Consider the following 21,103-nt stretch of genomic DNA (forward strand, 5'->3'; position numbering starts at 1 on the left):
GAAGATGGCACAAAGAAATGGAAAGACATTCCATGCTCATGGATTGGAAGAATAAATATTGTTGAGATGCCTATACTACCGAAAGCAATCCACACATTTAGTGCAATCCCTATCAAAGTATTAAAAAACATTTTTCACAGAACTGAAACAATCCTAAAATTTGTATGGAACCACAAAAGGCCCAGAATAGCCAAAGTAATCTTGAAAAAGAAAAGCAAAGCTGCAGGCATCACAATTCCAGACTTCAAGTTATACTACAAAGCTGTAGTAATCAAAGCAGTATGGTACTAGCACAAAAATAGATACGTAGATCAATGGAACAGAATAGAAAATCCAGAAATAAATCCACAGTTATATAATCAATTAATCTTTTACAAAGCAGGAAAGAATATCCAATGTGAAAAATACAGTCTCTTTAACAAATGTTGTTGAGAAAACTGGACAGCAACACACAAAGAAAGAAAGTGGACCACTTTCTTACACCATACACAAAAATAAATTCAAAATGGATTAAAGACCTAAATGTGAGACCTGAAATCATAAACATCTTTCAACAAAGCACAGATAGGAATTTCTGTGGCATTGACCATAGCAATTTTTTTCTAGACATTTCTTCTGAGGCGAGGAAAACAAAAGTAAAAATAAACTATTGGGACTACATCAAAATTAAAAGCTTCTGCACAGCAAAGGAACAACAAAACTAAAAGGCAACTACAGAATGGGAGAATATTATTTGCAAATGACCTATCTAATAGAGTCATTATCCAAAATATATAAAGAACATAAAAAACTCAACACCCAAAAATCTCAAATAATTCAATTAAAAAATGGACAGAAGACACAAACTGACATTTCTATAAAGAAGACATCCAGTTGGTCAACAGGCCCAGGAAAAGATGCTCATCAGCATCTATCATCAGGGAAATGCAAGTTAAAACCGTAATGAAATATCACCTCGCACTTGTCAGAGTGGCTAAAATCAACAACACAAGAAACAGCAGATGTGGCAAGGATGTGGAGAAATAAGAACCTTCTTGCACTGTTGGTGGGAATGAAAACTGGTGCAGGCACTGTGGAAAACATTATGGAGATTACTCAAAAAGCTAAAAATAGAACTACCGTACAATCTAGCAATGACTCTACAGGGTATTTACTCAAAGAATACAAAAACACTAATTCAACAGGATACATGGACCCCTATGTTTATTGCAGCACTATTTACAATAGCCAAGATATGGAAGCAAAGTGCCCCTCAATTGATGAATGTATAAAGAAGAGATACACACACACACACACACACACACACACACACACACACACACACACACACTGGAATATTTTTCAGCCATAAAAATGAATGAAATCTTGCCATTTGCAATGACATGGATGGAGCTAGAGAGTATAATGTTAAGTGAAGTGTCAGAGAAAGACAAATACCATATGATTTCACTCATAAGTGGAATTTAAAAACAAAACAATAAGCAAAGGGGGGAAAAGAGGGAGGGAGAGTGAGAGACAAACCAAGAATAGACTCTTAACTCTTGTTCTCTATAGAGAACAAACTGATGGTTACCAGAGGGGAGGGAATGGAGGGGATGGATAAAATAGGTGATGGGGATTAAGGAGTGCACTTGTGATGAGCTCTGGGTGATGTATGGAAGTGTTGAATCACTCTATTGTACACCTGTACAATATAACACTGTATTTTAACTAACTGGAATTGAAATAAAAATTAAAAAAAATATTCTAACCATACTGATAGTTATAATAAATGTTAATTAATTAAGTGCCCCAATTACAAATTAGAGATAATCATAAAGGACTAACAGAAAAGGCCCAGATATTTGCTGTGTACAAGAATGAACTTTGAATATATGGACACAAATATGTTGAAAGTAAATGGATTGGCAAGGTGTACTGTACAGTGAGCTTAAGAAAGTTGGGGGTGGGGATATCTTATATTAATATCAGATAAAATAAGACTTCAAGACAATACACAACCAGAGATAAAAAGGAACATTTCATAATGGTAAAAGTTTAATGCATAAGAAATAACAATCATAAGTATATGAAGCAAAAATTGATAGAATTAAAGGGACACCTAGCCAATTTCATTGTCCTAATTAGAGACATCACCACCCTTTCCCCCAGCATTTGATAGAAGATCTAGGCAAAATTCAATAAAGACATAAATGATATGAATGATACTATCAACCACCTAGACTTAAATGATGTCCCTGAGAACTACAGAATACACGCTATTTTCAAATGTACATGGTATGTTCACCAATAAAGGAAACAAATCATACAAAGTATATTTTCTGACCACAAAATAATTAAAGAAGAAATCAGTAAATGTAAGACATCTAAAATTTACTAGAGAGAGACCAGAAGAATATAAGACAAGCTATTACAGAATGGACCAAAATGTTAAAATTTATGTCCAAATATTGTCACGTGTGAAATGTTTATGAATATAATATAAAATGAATTATTAAAAAATGCCCAAACTCCAAGTATGGGTAATGATCAAAGCCAACAAAAGATATCTAAGATTCCCAAATTAAATGTGGAGGGAAAAGAAACCAATGATTAAATAGATTAATTAGCACTTAGGATAAGATGTATATTTTTAGAAAAGGTCAACAGAGTCCATTTCATTTAGAAGCTGTTGTAGAGTGTCTATACTGAGAAAAAGGAGCTTCACAAGTCTGGTTCCTATTCAGTTTGGGAGACACAGAGTACATCACTTCAACTCTGTATTTTAGTTTCCTGATTATTGTTATCAACCTTGGCTGTGGGCTCTTAGAAGGATGAATGATTTAACAATCTGAAACCATTTGGAGTTATTTGAGAAGATGGTTTTATGTCCTTAGAATAGAAGTACTCCTGGATGTTCAGTGGTTGCATTGTATACTCTTCTTCTAGAGCCGAAGTTTGTGAGTACAATTCTTATCTGATCACATTCTCTTCTATCTGGTGGGTAGTGCATAAAGCTAACGTTTTCTCTGAGAAGTCTAAAAAAAGGGAGAAACCCTAGGGATTAGAGGCACAGACTTTAATCATCTTCTGGCTGACAGGCTGTGAGTGATACTTTCCAAACTGGGCAAGTAGGTGATGGTTAAATTCTCATGTCTAGAATGGGGTCCCTCCTCCCTGCTCAAGTGACCATGTTAGCCAGTTTTTGACCAAAGGTTACAGAGTACAGAATTCTGATCCAATAAACAATTGCATTGTTGTGGTACACGGTGCTATGTATAAAAATAAAGCCAAGTTTTCACCTTATTCTTTCTTGGAAAACTAACTTAAAAATACATAAGAGTGGTTTGAAATGATTATGATTGCTTAATGTACAACCATATGTGGATGAAATATATTAATAAGATTCAAGCAAGGTAACTGTTCAATTTGTGTAAAAACCTGTAATCAGAACTATCTGACTAGATCAAAACTTTTTATTCTCTATTTTCATAATACCATGTTCCTTTCATTTGTTGTAATTTTATAGCTGTTTGTGTGATTATTTGAATAATGTTTTCCTCCTCTACTAGACTTTAAGTTAAAAGGCTAGATGGCATGTTTGTTTTACTAACAATTATATTGCCAGAACTTAGCATAGTGACTGGCACAAAGTGTGCATTCAGTAAATATTTTTAATAGAAAAAAAAGAATGATGAGGTTGTATTCTTTCAGTCCTATCCATATTTCCTCATCTGTGTAATGCAGATAACAATACACCATTAGTGAGTGTTAAAAAGATTAAATTAGATAACATAAATTAATGTTCTTTATAAATAGTAAATTGCTTTGCAAATAATATGCCATTGTATTATTTTTGTGATCCTTACTTCCCTTATTTCTCTCAATCTTGACAAAGAGTTTTTATTATTTCATTTCTTTCTCCACCCTCTCTCTTTTTCCTTTGCTGTCCTCCTCACTATATCCTTATCTTTTCCCTTTGAGTTCATTACCTCCCACTTAGGTCCTTCTTCTTGAAATGGATGATGATAATGGTGTTGATGATAACAACCACCACCACAGCTAAGAATATAGGATTGTGTAGTATTTTATCAGGATAATAGTGGGAATACTAGAGATGAAAGTACACATGATCATGGTTCCCAAAATATGTACAACTGTATTTATTTTTGTCCTTACAAGTCTTTCTCTATTCTATATTATTTAATACCCCCATCCTTCCTTTTTGAAAAAAAAATTGTAATAAGGCTGATGTTCCATCATTTTTGCACATCAAAAAGAAAAGGGTATTTTATAGCCATTCCTTTCTTCCTTTCAATTGTGTAAGACCTAAGTTTGAGACAGTTAGAGACCATCTTATTCACTCAAATCCAAACAACAGTAAGTCCTTGCAGAGTGTCTTTGGGTTCAACATTATGGTTCTTTTCTCAGTCTTCACATATTTTTAGCCAGTTGGATGGTGAAGAAAACACTTACTGGTCCAATATATAAGTTATGTCCATTGGCTTAGTGCCATTTTTGTGGGGTTTAGATCAAGACAAAACTCTTACAGAGGTGGTTGTTTTATCCCGCATACACCAGGTTGCTTTATCCTGCATAACAAACGGCTTGCAAATTAGTGACTTAAAGCAACAACCACCATATTTGTTCAAGAATTCAGAGAGCATTCAGATGAGCAGTTCTTCTTTATCATGTGGAATCATCCAGGATCATTCCCTTGGCTACATTCAGCTGATGGATCAGTTGGAAGCTGTGTTCAATTGTAGCACTAAAATAGTTGAGGCTTTAATGTCCAAGATGCCTTCATTAACATATCTGGCCCTCAGTTGGGATAACTGGAACAGTTAGAGGTGGATGGACATCTCTCTCTCTTTGGATGATGTCCCCAGTAGGGTAGCTGGATATCTTTACATGGTAGTTCAGGGTTCTAAGGAGGAAGCAGGCACTCTTTTAAGGTCCAGCATTGGAAGTTATACAGCTTTGCTTCTACCAAATTCTATTTGCAAAAAACCAGTTACAGCGTCAGCCCAGAATCAAGCAGCAGAGACAGAGACTTCACTTCTTGGCGGGTGAGTGGTAAGGCCTTCTTAGAAAAGACCATGTGGAATGAGAGATACAGTTATTACTGTCTTTGGAAACAAAATCTCCCTATACCAGGGGACATTTCCTATTAGTTCATTTTCTTTGAATAACTTTATGATCAATGTCTTCAAGAAGAAAAGAATCCTAGCCTAACATGTCAACCAATCAATAATCCTTAAATTGTTAACCTCTGTAATTCACAAGTACTTACTGTGACAGGGCATATAGACTTTCAATAAGTTTTCTTAATAAGGATTTAAACAAGATCTGCAAATTGTATTAAGTTGCTAAGTCTTTAAAATATCTTTTAATCAGTAACAGGATTTTTTTTAACCCTCTTTATTACTTGCCATTTATTTGTTAAAGAAACTGGTTCATTTATCTCACAGAATTTCTCCTATTCTGGACTTGGCTTATCGCTTCCTTGGGATGTTGTTTAGAATGTTCCTCTATCCTCTATATTTCCTGTAGAAGGGTAATGGATAGCTAAGTGAATTTAATTTTCTTGTACAAATACATCCATAGGTCATGCTGTATATTTTCAATCAAATCATGTCAGGAGACACATAGTGCTTGGTTGTCTTTTTTCTTGTGATTTAAAATTTATCAGTGGGTTCAGTTGCTGTCAGCCTAATCTTCCCAGGATAAAGTTTCCCATGAATTTTTCTCTTAATTGTTTTAGCAGTCAAAATGACTTATTTCATTAGGTGTTGCATGCTGATCATTTCCTGATTCTGTCATTCTGCATTTATTACCTGAAATTCTTCTATTAAGAACTTTTGTTCATTGACTATTTGGTTAAACAGTTTGTATAGCAAGTGAAAAATAAATGCTTGTTTTATTTCCTTCTATTTTCCAGTTTTTAGAATAATGGTTTGGTGCCTTACCAACCTTTAAAAGTGAACAATGAGTTTTGTTTCATTTTGAACACATGAATTTTAATATTCTTGCTTTAATCCATTGGAGTTATTATTATTATTACTATTATTATTTTAGTGTCAGACCCAATTCTTTTTTTTTCTTTTTTTTTAATTTTCTTTTTTTATTTTTTTAAACTTACATCCAAATTAGTTAGAATATAGTGTAACAATGATTTCAGGAGTAGATTTCTTAGTGCCCCTTACCCATTTAGCCCTTCCCTCCTCCCACAACCCCTCCAGTAACCCTCAGTTTGTTCTCCATATTTATGAATCTCTTCTGTTTTGTCCCCTTCCCTGTTTTTATATTATTTCTGTTTCCCTTCCCTTATGTTCATCTGTTTTGTCTCTTAAAGTCCTCATATGAGTGAAGTCATATGATTTTTGTCTTTGTCTGCGTGACTAATTTCACTTAGCATAATACCCTCCAGTTCCATTCATGTAGTTGCAAATGGCAAGATTTCATTCTTTTTGATTGCTGAGTAATAATACTCCATCATATATATATATATATATATATATATATATATATATATATATATATATATATACCACATCTTCTTTACCCATTCACCCAGTTCTTTATTCAAGTTTCATTTTTTTCACTTTTTATTTAAATTCCAGTTAGTTAACATACAGTATGATATTAGTTTCAGGTATACAATTATAGTGATTCAACACTTCCATACAATACCTGGTGCTCATCACAAGTGCTCTCCTTAATCCCCATTGCCTATTTAACCCATCCCCACACCCTCCTTCCCTCTGGTAACTATCAAGTTGTTTATTATAGTTCAGAATATACTTCTTGGTTTTCATCTCTCTTTTTTTCTTTTTATATTTTTTCTTTTGTCTTTAAGGATATATGCCCTAGGAATATACATTCAAATTACTAAATTTTATAAATACTTGAAAGATTTCTTCTCTGTATGACTAGGCTACAATTCAACATACAGGTAGTCTTATTCATTTCATTTTTTTAAATTTATTTATTAATTTTTGGAGGATTTTCTTTGTTTTTCAGATCACTTTTACCTAGGTGAATTACATATACCTTGTTTATATGACTATCTTTATCAAACAACTTGAAATATAATTCACATAACATACACTTCACCCATTTAAAGTATATAATAAAATGCTTCTTAGTGTATTCATAGTGTTGTCCAACCATCACCACAATCTAAGTTGAGATCATTTTTGTCTACCCAAAAAGAAAGCCTGTATTCATTAGCAGCCACTCCCCATTCCCTACCTCCTCCAGGCCCTCAAACCCTAGACAATCACTAGTCTACTGACCATTTCTATAGATTTGCCTATTCAGGACATTTCATATAAATAGAATTATACAGTATGTGGTCTTTTATGACTCATTTCTTTCATTTAGCGTAATGTTTTCAAGATTTATCCATCCATGTTGTAGTGTCTATCAGTACTCATTCCTTCTTATTGATGTATAATATTCCACTGAATGAATTCTATTTATCCATTCATCAGTTGATGGGGACATTTTACTTGTTTCTACTTTTTGGCTACTATGAACATTTGCATAGTACAATTTTTTTGCATGGACATATGTTTTCATTTATCTTGGGTATACACCTAGGAGTGGAATATGTATATATTTTAAAGGCACACATCTTTCTTATTAAAGAGTAGTGATGCTATCATTTGTCATATTGTACCAGACCTAATAATACTAAAGAGTTATATACCACCTCATAATAGTTCAGAAAAAAAATCTTAGAGAAGTTGTTCCCTTTTTCTTTTTTTTAGTAGATGCCCAAAGGAAAGGATTTACCTCACAAAAGAACAGAGGAAAGAAAACACAAGTTTCAGTTATATCATCATGCCTCCACAGTTTCCTGCTGGCATTTCATAACTACCTCCACTCAGGTTTTTTAAAAATATTTTTAAGTATTTATTTATTTTTGAGAGAAGAGAAAGAGAGAGAATGCAAATGGGGGAGGAACAGAGAGAGAGGGAGAATCCAAAGCATGCTCCAGGCTCTGAGCTGTCAGCACAGAGCTCGATGTGGGGCTTGAACCCATGAACTGTGAGTTCATGACCTGAGCTGAAGTTGGACACTTAACTGACTAAGCCACCCAGATGCCCCTCACCTCGGGTTTTGATGTGATTTTATCTTTCTACTCCAAACTCAGAAATATCTTTCTAGATTTCATTTGTCTATGTCTTGTTTGACCCAAACTATCAAAGAGTACTTACTGCAATAAGTAGGGGAGATGGAAAATCATGCAGTGGAAAAGGCATTTGGTTATAAGCCAGAGATCTGGCTTCAAATCACAGTTCTCCAACTCAGTAACAGGGTGACCCAGAGCAAATGACTTGGTTTTTCTGTTCCCAGATTCCTTTTCTATAAAAAAGAAGAAAATAAACAACAAAGACCTTGTAAATCTTGTGACAATTGAATTTAAATGTCATAAAGTACATAGCAGAATGCCTTGCATGTTCTATGTACCTGACACATACTGGTCATAATTAATTTTTTTATTGCGTGATTTCAGTTTAAGAGTAAACAATATTAAGATTTACTGAAAAGAATTTAGCACTGAATTCTTATTTTCTAGGCTACATAATTTATTACCACTAACTCAACAGAGGTTTAGAACTGGCACGATAATGGGTTGTGCACTTGGTTGCCTTAACAAATTGAGAGAAAGTTGTAAATGTTCTACTTTCAGCAATTTGTTTTTCTTTCTTTCTTTTATTTACCAAAATAAAAATCTTGAAACACTCAAGGAGACAAATGAGAAGAAGGTATCCTTGAAAGTGACTGCAGATAAGACTGGGACACAGTTTCCTCATTAGTTAAAATGTAAATACCCTCATTTAGCTTTTTCCATTGAGTTTCAATCTCTTCTAGTAATAGTATCTCCTATGCCTGTTACCTTTAGGAGAAATAAAATTAATTTCTCCAGGTTGAGTTCCTATTAATATCATCATAATAGGTCCCAGTGTTCAATCATTGACTCTAAGTCAGTTGGTCATGACCCAGTCCCATTTGTTTCAAATTATAATTATGTTTGCCAAGTTAAGTTTAATCATAAATCTTCCCAAATGTCCAAAGGTCTACATTATGCTCACAAATTTATTAAGAATTGGAATGCAAATTTAAGCTTAGAATAATTTTAGATTATATTTTCATTTATTCTATTTGACATCATGTACTACAGAGCTGGCAACAAGCCAAAACGTATTTCATAAATCTGACAAAATCATTGTTTCCCCTAATTGCTCTCTAGTTGACATTTCCTTGTTTGCTAATGGAAAATAGCAAAGTTTTCTGAAATAAAAATTACTCCATAGCAAAAAACTTTTCTGAGATCTTATCATCAGTATTGTTTTTATAATTACAAGTGTAAATAAATTTATATATAATGCCCTTAATTGGGGTCCACTGAAAGAATCATTTTTTATCTCCTACAAATAAAATTTCTGATGTAAAAAGTAACATTTGGCTAGATCAAAATGCATAATTTTTGATATATAAGCAGCATACAATAAATGTGCATACTTGAATATAATTTCATACAGTTTGACATATGTATGTATATATACCATGAAACCATCAAAACAATAAAAATAATAATAATTCCCAATAATTTCCTCACGCTCCTTTGAAATCCCTCCCTTCCAGTCCTTTCCCCACTTTCCCACTGCCCCATCCCTTGGCCACCACTAAGTGCTTTCTGTTATTATAAATTTGTTTATAATATAAGTATGTTATATAAATAAATCAGTAGGTACTCTTTTTGTCTGTTTCCTTTCACTCAGAAAATTAATTTGAGATTCACCTCCGTTGTGATATATCACAGTTTCTATCTCTTCACCTATTCATGAATATTTGGGTTATTTTCAGTTTGGGCTATTACAAAAAATGCTGCTCTGAACATTTGTCACAAATCTTTATATGGTCAAATACCTTTGTTCCTCTTTGGTAAATAGGAGGAGTAGAGTGTCCAAATCATATGTTACATGCATGGTTAACTTTTTAAGAAAGTGCTCTGCCCCACTATTTTTCAAAATTGTATCATTTCACATTCCCATCAACAGTGTATCGGAGTTCCAGGGCATCCACATACTTGTAACACTTAGTACAATCAGTCTTTTTTAATTTTAGCCATTGTCACAGGGGTGTAGTGGTAACTCCCTGTGGTTTGAATTTGCATTTCCCTAGCAATTCATGATGTTGAGCATCTTTTTCAGTGCTTATTTCACATCTGTGTGTCTTTTTTTCTTTGTTGGTTTTCTTACTATTGAGTTTTGAGAATTATTTATATATTCTGGATAGGATATAAGTCTTTTATCAGGCATATGCATTTAAAATGTTTGTCCCCAGTATGTGGCTTTCTTTTCATTTGCCAAAAGTGCCTTTGAAATTTTGAAGTTTACATTTTGATGAAACTCCATTTTTACAGATTGTCCTTTTGTTGTTCTTTTGAAGAAATGTTTGCCTTACATGAGATCACAAAGATTTTCTCTAATACCATATTCCAGAAGTATTATATTTTCAGGTTTTACATTTAAATTGATAATCCATTCTGATTTAAATTTTGTATATAATGAAAAGTATAGATTGAAGTTCCCTTGTTGGGCAGGGTAGATATAAACTTCTAATTTTTCCAGTACCATTTGTTAAAAAAAATATCTTTTCTCCACTGAATTACTTTTGAACCATTAGCTAAAATGAGTTCCCCCAATATATGTGGATAAACTTCTGACAGAAAGTGAAATGTTGCTTCCCAGCCAATCTTTTAGCTCATAAAGTTTTTCCCATTTGTTCCTCTTTTCCCTAAGTAAATACAAGTTATTTCTATTCTATCCCTAGTCATGATACAATGATAGATATTCTTCCTGGTTGAGAGTGAGAAGAAGCATCAATCTATTTATTGTGGCCTTGAATTCCATTCCCTTTTAGTATAGTTTGTTGTTTTATTTTATTATTTGTCTTTATACATGTAACAGTTTGGTGAATGTTGCCACTATATATATATATAATTTATTATATATAATTTATTATATATAATTTATTATATATAATATATTATATATAATTTATATATTATAAATTATTATATATATGTATTATATATATAATTTATTTAAATAATATATATTATATTTATTTATTTATATGATTATAACTGAGACACTGAGTCTGCTATTTAGTGTCAGCAAGACACAAACCGAGGCATCAAAAGCCCTCTTGTGCATGGGTGGCATTACTTCAGAAAAATAAGGCTGATATGTCAGGAGGGCACACATTTCACAAGCCTTTTTACACATCATTCCTCCCTTATTAGGACAATATCAAAACATGCATAGAATTGAAAGTCTGTAGACAGAGAACTAGGAAGGAAGGTGCAAAAGAGAAAGACAAAGGCAGTAAAAAGGGGGCAAGAGTAGGATGTGCCTATTCCTAGAGGATGTGCTCCTATAGTTTCTATTCCTACAGAATCAGCAATCCCCAATAATGTATGTATATATTCAACCTTTTTTACAAGACAAGGGCAAAATCATGGCGCTCCTGTAAAACACCACTCAGAATACTCATGTTCATACACACAAACACACCAGACTGAGTTTCTGAAACAAATACTTAGCTTTAACTTACCAGAAACCCGTTGAGTCATTTAAAATAAAATTTTAATAATGGCACTGAATTGGCAACTAACTCTGGTTTCTCAGGGTGTTTGTCATACTCCTATAACTAACTCATAATTTAAAAATATTTTTCTCCCTACATTTGAATGCCTATTGATGAGTGATAAAGAAATAGAAAACCCAACAGGTGAAACAAATTAAATAATTTCTTTAATTCTGATTAAGTCTGCTAAATGCCTGGTGGAAGAGGAGACTTCATATAAATAATACAAATAATCCTTCCCTAGGTCATCTGCATGAGTCATATTGACTGTACTTATAAATTCAGCCCCAAGTAACTGATTGTCATTTTTCTTGTCTGTTGTTTTCATTATCCAAGGTATTTTTGCTCTTTAGCACAAAATGTTGAGAGTTGGTGTCAGAATAATAACACTTGCATTATCATTAAAAAGCAATAATTATAATGAATTGGCCTACTATTCTTAAGTTTTGGTCAGGTGATAGGTGATTGGGATAATAATATATGAAATTTGTTTGGTAAAATTTGGTGAGCAAATGTCCATAATTTTCCTGCTAAGGAAAACATGTAAATAAGAAGAGCATAAAAACAGATTATAGTTGCAGCCAAAGGGTTTCCTGATAGACTAGAACAAAAGTAAACAATATATTTCCATTGTCATTAGTATTTCATAAAATACCACTAAGTTGTCCTTGGCTTTATACAGTTTTTTTTGTGTGTGTTTTTAAACTTTGGTTACATCAAAAACTCAAATCAATTTATTCTTACCCATAATTACATCTGAGTCACTAGATAATAGAGAAATATTTAAAAAATAGGGACAACTCTATTGGGATCCTTTATATTTAATTATACAACAACTATTAAATAAAAATTCACAGGTCTTTAATCATATTTTAAAATATTAGCACTATACACTTTAGGACAAGTCAACTGTGCCCTTTTACGTTTTGATCCCAAGTAGGTCATCCCAAGGGCTTTGTCTGCATATGGCCAAACAGCCACCTGCTTGCACAAGACTTCATTTAGCTGGCTCCCTTAATGATCCAAGTAGGTCACTGCACAATTGATTTGTATGCAGCACATTCAGATAAATTGAATAAATTTTCCAGTTCCATTATGTTTGCCCATTTTCCAACTATAACAGCTCATGTATGTGTGCATAATTAAAAATTGAGTAATAGTAGTTTGGGACACACCCCAAGCTTCAGTTTTTCTATGGATTAATATATGAGCTACCTTATATATTATTAACTAAATAATGTCTTGACTAAAAGAATGTAAAAAATGACAGACCTACCTCTCTGCTGTTTTGGGAGAGAAAACCCTTATCTATGGACATAAAGAAGAAATAGCCACAAATACTCACAGAATGCCTATCATTTACCAGGTAATGTTCTGCACACTTATTATAATCATTACATTCATTTTTGCACAACTACATGAAATGGATCCAGTTATTATCCTCATTTTATAGAGGTGGAAATTAACACACAGAGAGGTTAGGTAACTTGCTCAAAGTCTCATAATTGTAATTGGCAGATCTGGAATTTGGATACTAACAGTTTGACTGTACAGCTTGTACCCTTAGCCATTAGCCAATACTGTCTTTTCCTTTTACCTCCTTCTTATACTTGCCCTCTTGCTAAGTTTAAGCTTCACTCTTGTTTCCAGAGAGACATTTAACTACTGCTGTCCCCTTACCAGTGTGCCCTCTTGCATATAGGTTGGGGTAGGGATGGGTCAGAATATAATTGAGGTGAGAAGAAATAGGCTTAGTGATTAAAAATGATTTTTATGAATATGAAGAGATAATTGAAAAGTAAAATTTCAAAGAGTAGGAATAGCAAAAGTTTAGGAAAGTCAAAAATGGAAGTTGGTGATTAGTTTCTCCAAATAAGAGGAAACATTATCTCTCTGGATTTGAAAGAAAATAAAATGAGCAATTTAATGATCTATCTAAATCTCTGAGATAGCACAGAAGCCCTCATTAAGCAAATCTCTAAAAACACCAACTACTGGCAAATCATGTTCTAAATGTATTTCTGAAATCCCAAAAATGGCAGTTCAAGTGATAGTATCAGGGTGTAGGATTCACGGAGAGCAAGAACTACATAGTCTGTTAGCTTTGCAGTGGTGTGCTGATAAAGATTTAACAACCAGCTGGGAGGGAGCAGGGGATCCCTAATTTGTAGCACCATTTACTGATTTGCGTGGAATAAATGCTCCCACCATTACCAACTTCAAACTACCAACCTGACATAACTGAATACAGAGTTTAAATAGATATGCAACAGCACACTATTTTATGGTGTTTCTTCCACACAGATAAAATTGATGTCAATAACCTCAACAACATAAATAATAGTAAAATGTAGTAAAGTAGTTGTTTTGAGTATTTATAACCTTTGTTTATAATTTATTTGTATGTTTATATAACTTAATTTTTAATAATAACCAGGTTGCAAAATTCCTGAAAATTTAATAAACAGCTCTTCTGAGCTGATAGCACTTTACTGCCATCAAAAAAAAAATGTTTAGATGACTTTATAGGCCATAATGTCAAAAAATCAAAGTCAGCTAAGTTTCTTGAGCCTGATATTAAGTAACTAATTATAAGAAGGACATCTCTCCAAGATGTCTTATTCTGGAGTCCAAAAGCAAGTTCTATATTCTAATCAGTCACTAAGAAGAAAAAATATTTATTAAGAATGTTCTTCTGGCAAGAACATACAACACGTAGCAGAAAACTATTTTCCAGAATTGCTTTAACTGAAACAACTCAGTGTTTAAAAATTTATAATCGCTAGAAAAGGAATATAGATTCACTGCCACAGTTAACTAGCTGATAACACACCACTGATTCTAAAAGAGACAAAATGTGACCATAGTACTGAAAAACTTGAATACTAGAGTTAGACAGCCTGGCTTTGAATCCTGGCTCTTGTATTTATCATCTGTGGACTTGAGCAAATATCTGCTTTGTGACTGTTCTATCATTTGTAAAATGAGAATCAGAATAATATCTACTTCAAAGTAGTGTTGTCAGGATTAAATAAGTTGATACATGTTAGTTCTGAGAACAATACCTGGCACAGAGTAAGTGCTCATTTAGTGACTGAGTATTGTTAAGGATAGGCAGTATGTTCTTTTAGTATTTTTTCTATTTCTTTTTCCCCTAAATAATATAATCCTTTCGTTCATTTATTTTCTTATAGCAGTAATAACAACTACCATTTGTTGAGCACCTGTTTTTGCTAAGCCTTTTTTATATTGTGTGTGCATGTGGACATATGTGTGTGTGCATGAGTGTATTTGTGTGCAGTTGCTCATAATTTACAATCAAACGTAAGAAAGATGCATATTACCCTTTATATATAGGTAAGAAAAAAATGAAATTTGGTGAGGTATCATGACTTTCACAGCTGACACAGCTAGTAAGTGGTAGAGAAAACATTTAAAGGATGTCAGTCATGTCAGATGAGGGTGCATTCTAATGAACTCAACTTGATTTTATCTGTAAAGACTAGGTCACATTCTGAAGTACTAGGGGTTAGGACTTAAACATATGAATTGGGGGGAGCACAATTCAACCCATAACAGTGCTTACTCCTATACTTATTTTCTCATAATGACAAATTTCTGGGTTTTTAAAAATCTATCTATGCTTTTTCTGAGCTTTCATTTTAAAATGTATAGATTTGCAAAAAACAAAAGTGAAATTTTTAATCATTTACCTACATCTGGCATTTTCCAAATGAAATTTGCAGTTATTTACAAAATATGTGCAACAAAAAAGACAAACTCAATAAATAAAATAATAAATGTGAAGATAAAATAAGTAAAGAAATATAAATCTAAAAATTTCTTTTTAATTTTTAGGCTTATCTATTTTTTGGGGAGGAGAGAAAAGGAGTAGGGGAGGGGTAGAGAGAGGGAGTGAGAGAATCCCAAGCAGGCTCCACACGGTCAGCACAGGCTTGAACTCACGAATGGTGAGAAAGGGACCTGAGCCAAGATCAAGAGCCAGACATTTAATCTACTGAGCCACCCAGGTGCCCCAAATTACTTTTTGTTTTATATGCTATATATCCTGCACAGTAAGTAGAGGTGAAGTACAATTATGAATTACAATTATTTAATATTTTAAAGCACTTTCACAATTTTAAAATAATATGTTTTTTGTAGAATTTTGAAAAATACAAAAACCTATGTTTAATCCAATCACTATGAACATTTTGCTATGTATCATCCCAAGATATATTATATCCATAAATAGACAGTTATTTGAAATTTAGAAGTTAATGGTATATGTAATTTTATAGTCTATCTTTTTTATTTAAAAATATTGTGAGCATCACCGTATAGTTTATTAGTAGTATAATTTATTTAACCAATGTGATTTAAATTTTATTATAAATGAGTGGCCAAGGCATTGTAATTTTTAAAAGGAGTTTGACTAATTCTTGACTGTAAAATCAAGAATTAGATGTAAAACTCACTTTTTAAAAAAGTTTATTAATTTATTATTTCAGAGAGAGAGAGAGAGAGAGAGAGAGCGCACAAGCAGGGGAGGGGCAGGGAGAAAGAAGAGGAGACACAAAATCTGAACCAGACTCCAGGCTCTGAGCTGTCATCACAGAGCCCAACGTGGGGCTCAAACCCATGAACCATGAGCTCATGACCTGAGCTGAAGTCAGATGCTTAACTGACTGAGCCACCCAGGCACTCTTAGATGTTAAAATTCACTTTTATCCACACGTCAAAGGCAGAACTAGATATAATTTAGCAAGACTCCATTGAAAAATGCAAATTATCAAATACAGAGTTTCAGTAGAATCTTAGCAAATGGACACCAATAATACTTGAACGAACTTCACTCCATTTAGTTCATTGACAGCTTTGAGGACATACATTGAGTCAAGTTACCTAGGCATATATCTTCAGTAACTTCTTTTTGATTTTGCAGTTTCATTCTTCTATTAGAACTATTCTTATGGACAAGACCCCAGCTATATTACTGTCAAAAAGAATAAAAGGTCTCAGATTTTACCTTGTTTATGGACTAATAAGGTAATCTTTTTCATGGAAGCTACTGTTTCATGGATGCTGGCAGAAGATACAAGATTCCTGGGTCAGAGAAACAGGACTTCATTACTCATCACAAAGCAGTGGCAGGCTTCTTGTAGATTTGCTTTGGCTTCCCATGCCCTTCTAAGTCCCACAAAGAAAACGCAAGTGAGACTAAGTGGATACCATCATAAGCAGTGGTCTGCACTTGAGGAGAGGAACGCTAAGCTCAAGGAATTTACTACTTTTGTAGTAGGCAAAAGTAAACCTGCTCTTTGGGGAAAGACCACCTCGTCTCTCAAGGTTACCCGCTAAAATGCAAAACTGAGGAATGGCCTGGGGAAAATGCATCAGGGTCTCACATTCTTGGCATATCAAACCAGAAAGTACAGGAAACCTCATGGCCCATGATAGATTGCCCTCCCAACAATTTTTATTTTCCAGTCATAAACCCTACGTCACCAAATCTTGGTATTTATGAGACTGTTTTCTGCTCCTTAGTTTAAATTTTAGGTTTACTTCTCTATAGGCCTTTTAAAAAGAGACATTATTTCTAAAGTCTTCTGTAGCCATCTATCTATTATCTATCTAGATCTAGATAGTTTTTAAATAACTATGAGCACCTATTATGTCAGGAAGTGTGTTACAGGTTAAACTAATATTGTTCCTGATTCTCATTTCTGCTTCTTTCTCTCAAGAATTAGTAGACACACAGGGGCACCTGCATAGCTCAGTGGGTTGGGCATCTGACTTTGGCTTAGGTCATGATCTCATGATTTGTGAATTTGAGCTCTGCATTGCGATCTCTGCTGTCAGCACACAGCATGCTTCAGATTCTCTGTCTCCCTCTCCCATCCAATCTCTATCTTAAAATAAATAAACTAATTAAAAAAATAAATATATGGGCACCTAGGTGGTTCAGTTGGTTAAGCATCTGACTCTTGATTTCGACTCAGGCCATAATCTCACAGCTTGTGGGATGAAGCCCCATTTCAGGCTCTGCACTGACAGAGCAAAGCCTGCTTGGGGCTGTCTCTTTTTCTTTCTCTCTCTCTGTCTCTCTCTTTCTCTTAAAATAAATTAATAAACATTAAAAAAAGAATTAGTAGACATACAATATCATTGTTTTTCTTATGTTTCCAAAATATCTTATTTTTTAGTTTTATTCTTCATATATTTTCTTCCTCAAATTTGATCTTTTTTAATCAGATTAAATCTTTTTCATTTATGTGTTGCTAGCCTTTCATTACATACTATTCCATGCTTTATTGGGAATCCATCATTGTAGCATAACAAAGCATCATAAATAAAATAAAACTATTTTCCAATAGCATCTGCATAAGCAATTTTAACTTTTGCATTCTGCTTTTTGTGTCATGGTTACAACCTTCTACTTGAAATCTATATTCATCTGTGTTCTCCTTAGTCTTCCAATTTCTCTCTCCCAACTTGCAAGTCACCAAAACTATGTTCTAGGTTTCTTCTGGCTCCCTCAATCCTCCCATGTAAATCTGTACCTACAGAGAACAGTTGGTAGGTTTTATGCATTTTGGCAGGCTTGCTGATGCATCTTAGATGCTTACTCCAGAAAGGGAGCACACATTCCAAATACAATTCAATTTCAGCCTGTATATGTCTACCACACTCCTTCTCATTAAGGAGTTACAAACTACCCTATTTTTTTCTTCCTTCAAGGAGTGGTAACATGATTCCAAACATGGCCCTCCTCTTCTTGGTCTGTGAAGCAAGGAATGTCAAGTAATCTTAAGAATATACAAATTCACAATTAACTACACTGAATTTCTGATTTTTCTACTCTGTGGCAGGTTCTACACAATATTAATCTCTTGCCATTAGTTTTGATTTCCTTTTATCTCCTTGAATTTCTTTTCTTTCTGACTTGCATTATGATTATTTTTTTCATATTATTTAAGAAGGCTGATCCATAAGCCAGTGTTGACAGGCATTCCTTGTTTTCCTATTTCTTTCTTACAGGAAAGCTAGCTTGCATGAATATGCTATATAAGAAAGCAAACACATCCTATCTCTTCCAGCAATCTAAACAGATCCACTATATTTATGCTTATGGATCCCAATTTGAAATTTTCTCCTTCAAAGCTATTAGAGTAATGATATGATGGAACTGTTTTCTATAAATCAAAGGAACTCATACAAACATTGCCTTCATCTTGCGTGACCACTTTACTCCCCTCCCAGATAATTTCTGCTAAAATTTAAAAAATAACTAATTATTACAACTGCTTTTACCAGAATATCAAACTCATTTTTCCTTAGTAAACAAATAGTTATGGTACATGATATTTTCCACATAATGAATACTTATTGTGTTCCAGGTGCTTTATTTCATGTATTAAATCCTAGTATAGATAGCTGTTATAGTGTGTGTTATAAGTAAAAACTATAAAATTCTAAGGGCTTTCAAATATCAAAATGGTGAAGCTAAGAACCAACCCCAGGCAGTCAGATTCTAGATCCATGCTTTTAATCATTCATGCACACACACACACACACACACACACACACACACACACACACACACACTTAATTTTTATAATAACCCTGTAAGGCTAGTTATCCACAATTTAAAATTGAGGAGACTTAGGCAGAGAGAGGTTGAACAAATTTATGAGGGCCATCTCCCTATATGTAGTAGATCTCAGATTCGAACTTAAGTTTCACTGATCTCTTTCACAAACTGTCTCTTGTATAAATGTCCCTTATCCTAATTAAAGCTTGCCAAATAATAGCAAATAATTATTGTATCAGTTGTCTATTGACAAAATAATCCCATATAACAAATGACCACAAAATCTCAATGAATACATTTTAAAAATGTATGTATCTCAAATGTCCATATGGCTCCACTTACTTGGGCTGGACTTGCTTATGCATCTGTACTCAGTGGTAAGTCTTCTGATCCTGGCTAAGCTAACTTACATGTCTTGGAATTGGTTGGCTGTCAACTGGTTCAGGATAGTATTAATTGCAATGACAGAAGCAATTTAGCTCTTCTAGTCTGTCTTCTATGCTCTAATGGCTATGACAGAAGTTCAAGAAAAAGAGTGGAAATATGAGTTTCTTTTTCAAGCTTCCTCTTGTGTCACATCTGCTAATATGCTATTGCTCAAAGCAAGTCACTTGACTGGGTCCTGAATATTAGTGGGAGGACTGCAAGATTACAGGGTAAAGGGTGTGGATTCATGAGTGGCGAAGCATTGGGACCACAATACAATTAAACTACTATAGTAGTTGTCATTGGGACTAAATAAGTCATAAAATTATACATTTAGTTGTAAGAGCTGATTACTAAATTGTCAGGAATTTTGTGAGCTGATTTTTAAACCAATAGCTTGAAATAAGCCCACAGTGAGAGTATACCACAAAACCTAATCAAACACTACAAATTAGGGTTTTGTAGAGTCAGTTTATCAGCATACCATTATATGTATCTCAAAACTTTCAGTCTAATGCTTCTCCTATGTATGTATCACTTCAAGTGATTATGTGATCAAGTTTCATTTCTATTTTACATCAAGGAAATAATATAGGCATTATGATCAGGTTGCTGTTTTGTTTTCGTTCCTTAGTTACCTTCTATGTATGCAAATAGCCTAAAATTAATGGTTCTAAAGATAGATCACTCATCATTTCTTGAGCAGGCACAGTAAGAATAGTAATTAAGTAAACATCATCAAGGAAATTACTTATGAGTCTAAAGATTCCCATTTGATAATTTTAAGGGCATTTTAATTCTCATTCATTCTATGTATTCAGCAAATCTACTATAGGTAATCCCAGGGGCAGCATCAGGTTATAGAATCTATGAATCTTTGTAGAAAATTGAACCTATAATTTAGGCTGACCTAGAATCAGACATGGAGTTCCTCCTATCACTCAAATGATTTGAGCATAGGTATATCTCTTTCACAAAAAATAAAATAAAAATTCATTCTATCACACAGATAAGTAAAAATGTTTCACAAACTGAAACCAATGAAGCTGGGAATGCAGAAAATGCAAATATTTATAACGTTTTAGCCAGTCCTCAAGTCTCTAGTTCCCACCACTATCACCATCAAACAGAAAATAAACAGTTGCCAACAGGCTATGATTTAAGATATTATACAATACTTGAAGGAGTTAAAAATGATTATGTATTGATGTTTTTCTTTCCTCAGTAGGTAAGGAAAATGTGAAGTGATTCTTCTTTCTCTGTGAAAATTCTAATTAATAAATTGTGAAATTGTACCCAATATTTATTTCTTATTAAAAAATGAAAACACTGGGAGCACCTGGGTGGCTCAGTCAGTTGAGCGTCTGACTTCTGCTCAGGTCATGATCTCATGGTTCATAGGTTCAAGCCCCATGCTGGGCTATGTGCTGACAGCTC

General features: G+C 33.6%; 1 long non-coding RNA gene across 1 annotated transcript in view; it reads right to left on the reverse strand.

The window, feature by feature from the left end:
* Nucleotides 1-2,014: 2,014 nt before the first annotated feature.
* LOC123380783 overlaps nucleotides 2,015-21,103 on the reverse strand; it is a 42,545-nt gene continuing 23,456 nt past the window's right edge. Inside the window, exons 2-3 of the long non-coding RNA XR_006586940.1 lie at nucleotides 8,205-8,352; nucleotides 2,015-4,906 (exon numbers count right to left, since the gene is read on the reverse strand). This is a non-coding gene — a long non-coding RNA (uncharacterized LOC123380783). The remainder of the gene's footprint in view (nucleotides 4,907-8,204; nucleotides 8,353-21,103) is intronic.

The sequence above is a fragment of the Felis catus genome, chromosome D2 (genome assembly GCF_018350175.1).
Source record: "Felis catus isolate Fca126 chromosome D2, F.catus_Fca126_mat1.0, whole genome shotgun sequence".
Lineage (NCBI taxonomy): Eukaryota > Metazoa > Chordata > Mammalia > Carnivora > Felidae > Felis > Felis catus.